Raw genomic sequence first — 4,032 nt, 5'->3', positions numbered from 1 at the left:
TCAGTGAGGGTAACCAGACGGGGTCTAGTGATAATTGTAATGTGGAATCAGTGAGGGTAACCAGACGGGGTCTAGTGATAATTGTAATGTGGAATCAGTGAGGGTAACCAGACGGGGTCTAGTGATAATTGTTTGTGTTTCTGTTGGTCAGAGGGTGAAGGAGCTCAGAGTAAAACAAATGGGGGCAAAGAACATGAATTGTCTTGCTCTCTCTCAATACCAATGAAAGGAGTGATAACTGGGGTAGCAGTAAATATAAAAGTTGACCAGTTGAGGGGAAAGATTCCCGGTGTATGTGATGTTTGTCGTTTGACGTGACGCAGACAGGGTGGCGAGTGGGGAAACAGAAGAGTCATTGTCTGTTCATTTTAGTTTTGAAGTTGAGTCTTTGCCCGACAAAGTGAAGTTAGGAGATATAAATGATCCTGTACAAGCCGAATACATTACGATGTCATAGGTGTCAAGCTTATGGACATGTGTAGGAGGGAGGGGCCAAGGTGTGCAGAAGGGCATGAGACAAAGGAATGTGTAGTATTGGGGAAAGTAGTGGAATGTGTTAATTATAGGGGTGCCCATGGAGCTGGGGATCAGAAATGTCCTGTGCGAGAGAGGCAGGTTGAGGTCTCCAGGGTTAGAGTAGAGCAGAAGTTCTGAGACAGTGAAGAAAGTAGAGGATGATGGGTTAATGGGGAGGAGTGTTGAGACTATTTGAGCTATACCAGTACAGAGGGATAAGCCAAACAGTGCTATACGTTTCAATAAAATTGGATTTTTAGCATTTGTAGAAATTGTTATCAACTGTACTACAGGGATGGAATGGAAGTCCCAGAAAATGTAGGTCGTGGTGGCAGCTGCAGAGAGGTATGTGGGTGTGTGAGACTTGACATCAGAAGAGTTACAGGGTGTGTTAAGTGGTGATGTCCCATCCTTTCAGGATGATGGCACGAGGTAGGAATAAATACATTTAATTAGTGGAGTAGGGTGGTGTTACCTTGATTTGATATGACTTTGAATTTAGTGAGTGTAGTGTTCGAAGGTATGTTGTTTATTTAATACATTTGCCTTTTTCAAGCAATAAACACCCTACCTTCGAACACTACACTCACACACTCTAGTAGGTGGCGGTAATGCAGAAAATTGGATGCCAACCGCCGTTAAACCTCATAGAAGAAGATATTTTTACTCCAAAGGATCATGGGAACTTCCTTTTCAGAAGATAGAGATGTGCTGTCAACGTTTTACGGCTCATTCTATTTTGTGATACTGCAGAGAGGTGGATCGTGGCTTTTTAATCTTTTGACTACATTTTTGGTCGTAAGACGCATCATTGTAACGTTAAGTGCATTTGAATTTTTATCCTCGAACATTTTATTTTGATTCAGTTGAATTTACCCAGCTGTATAGTGAATTATCTAGCTAATTTAGCTGGCTGAGTTGATATTACAAACGGCTAACTCACAGACACGATTTATTTTTTAACATTTTTGAAATGTGCTTGGACAGCATGGAAACTGAAGTGGAATTCGAAGTACTGAAACCATGCTGCTCCAGAAGATCTGGTAAACTTTCAAAGTGCAGACTGAGGAAACTTCTCCATTTGAGTTCCAAGGAAGGCCTGAAACGGTGGCGCACCAACCTTGTCAAAGCCACTCTCAAAAAATACATTCGTTACGAACAGAAGAGGGTACTCACTAAACTGGTCAACCAAGAACAACTTTTGACCGACAACGGCGAAGAGATGACGTATATGACGACCGAGAATATCGGCAGAATTACACGACCACTCGGCGCAATGGCACCAAAGAACACAACCCAGTATCTGATGGACATGGTATACGACGACATGCACATCGACACCAGTTCCAACCAGTTCAAGTCGCACCCAGTTTCATTTGTTTCTAGCGCCTCTCTTTCACCCAGGAGCGCGTGTGAAAGTTCTCTTGACTTTCAACAGAGGGACTTCGACGAAATGTATCTCCATTTTGAATCATGTTGATCAGGCTTGAACCAGTCTGGCAGAGCTGACCAATGCATTGACTCTAAACCTCGCAAACCAAGGTGTGCATAAGGTTATTGTAAATAAGATGTCTATTGTAAATAAGACTCTAGTTAATTACTGCCTGTTTATTTTTATTTTGTGAACGTTTAATTTAAAAACGTTAACAAATGTATTTTGAATTTCATTTGACTATGGTCTATTGCACAATCATGTTACATTTTGGGCTTTCCTTGTCCTCACAGCGACGCACCGGACGCTGCCTGTCAGTAGGGGGCGCTCGTTCACAGCGTCGCTTCCGGTGAAGTTGAGTCCACCGCTAAGGTATCCCAGGTAAACCTGCGTCACCAACAGGTAAACGTGGCAGGTAGTGGAGTAATCCAGGTTCTATGGTGCAATTTGACTTCATTTGGTTGCATTTCATTGACCTCACTACAGGTGTAGTCTCATAGATATGGAGTAATTTGCCTTTGGTCGACTTGGTTGTATACACAGTACCCAGATGTGTTCACGGCCATCTGCTGTATTTACTCTTGTGCGAGCCTTTTTCAGGTCACTCCTACTTGCCTCCTACCTGACTGCAATCAGCTCGGCTGTTGCCAGATTGATGGACACGTGCGGATGACTGAGGAAGGAAGTAAGGTTTCAAGTCCACTTCACATGTAGTGTTGCAGTTCTAATGTACACTTAATGGATAATACTGACTTGATTAGCAATCATGTTACCAAATGCAAGTTTGGGTAATATTCACTCATTACAGATGTTACCCATAGCAAATATATTCAATCCATTTTTGATTACTTAATGTAAACGTTTGTTTAAAAACATTGGTGTAAATGTGTTGTATGTGTCTGGACCTGTTGAGATCCTAACTTCCTAGTTATATGCTCTTGTGAATAAAAGTCTGACATTTCCACTTTGTTAATAGTTTTCTGTACTTTGAAGCTCTTTAGTGTCACTCTGCTTTCACATGTTGGTATTTCAACTAATATGTTGCCAGATTCTGTTTTTAAGAACTGAGTTAGAATGCACATGGTGCAATTTCAAAATTTGGTTGTCAGCAGTTCTTGTTGGTCACTCAAGGCAGAACTTTTTTTTGGATGTCTAGCCAGCTATCTAGTGATTACTGACCGCGAATCCCCATTAGTTGTTTACAGTTATTATTACTGCCAACATCGCCACCCTGTCAATGTTTTGATTTGCATCAAAATAGCTCAATGGCTATATTAGTAGAATCGCAGACCTGTGAGCGACTGTGGCCCTCGAGTTCAGAATGTTTTTGCCCATCCCTGCTTTATGGAGCTCTGAGGGGATTTGAATGGTAAGGTTTAGCTGTCAGTGCTCACCCATGATAAACATGACTGCATTAGGACAATGACAAGATGGTAACAACCTCGTATGAGACAACTCCCTGTATTTCCTTTCATAAAGGGAGTAAGAAACTATTCCCTCATCAAACACTATTGCTAGCCTACAAATTGATCTCCCCCCTCATACAGAGGTGTACTTACATGCCCTCTGTATTACTCTGTTTAGAGATTCCAGAAATAGACTCCACCACCATCATGGAAAGGGCTCAATAGCAGTCTCAAATCTATTGAAGGTCAGAGGAGTGGGACCTCTGGCTTTCTCATCCAATGGGTTTTGAGGAAGAGGGGTATGCAATTGAGATTGTCCACATGTCTTACAGCCTTTATTATAGGCCTCCTTCAGTTAGGGTTGAGAGCAGACATGCTCTTCCCTTCATGGATGACTGAAAAGCCTTTTGGTGTTGTAGTAGGACAGATACTTTAAAACAGCCAGTGAGAGTAGGTTGTACTGGAATCCTTTTCTGCGAGTATGGAGTAAGGTTACATTGCATTAGTCAGCCTGGTTTCCTAGACTAGATGTAACATAGTCGAAATTCCAGGACACTCAAATTAGGAGATTTTACTTTTGTTTTGTTTACTTAAGGCTAAAATGAAGTGTGTATATATCAAATGTCTAGCAACCTAAAGGTGAGTTTGAATATCACGGACAACTTCAGCATTTTAGTT

At 41.7% G+C, this 4,032-nt stretch overlaps 1 long non-coding RNA gene across 1 annotated transcript; it reads left to right on the top strand.

The window, feature by feature from the left end:
• Positions 1–1,202: 1,202 nt before the first annotated feature.
• Positions 1,203–2,909, top strand: LOC124026762. Its single transcript, XR_006837299.1, has 2 exons — positions 1,203–2,058; positions 2,242–2,909. It is a non-coding gene; the product is annotated as an uncharacterized LOC124026762 (long non-coding RNA).
• Positions 2,910–4,032: the final 1,123 nt, after the last annotated feature.

Source organism: Oncorhynchus gorbuscha, unplaced genomic scaffold (assembly GCF_021184085.1).
Source record: "Oncorhynchus gorbuscha isolate QuinsamMale2020 ecotype Even-year unplaced genomic scaffold, OgorEven_v1.0 Un_scaffold_2805, whole genome shotgun sequence".
In the NCBI taxonomy this organism is placed as follows: Eukaryota; Metazoa; Chordata; class Actinopteri; order Salmoniformes; family Salmonidae; genus Oncorhynchus; species Oncorhynchus gorbuscha.
This window is presented reverse-complemented; position numbering and strand designations above follow the sequence as displayed.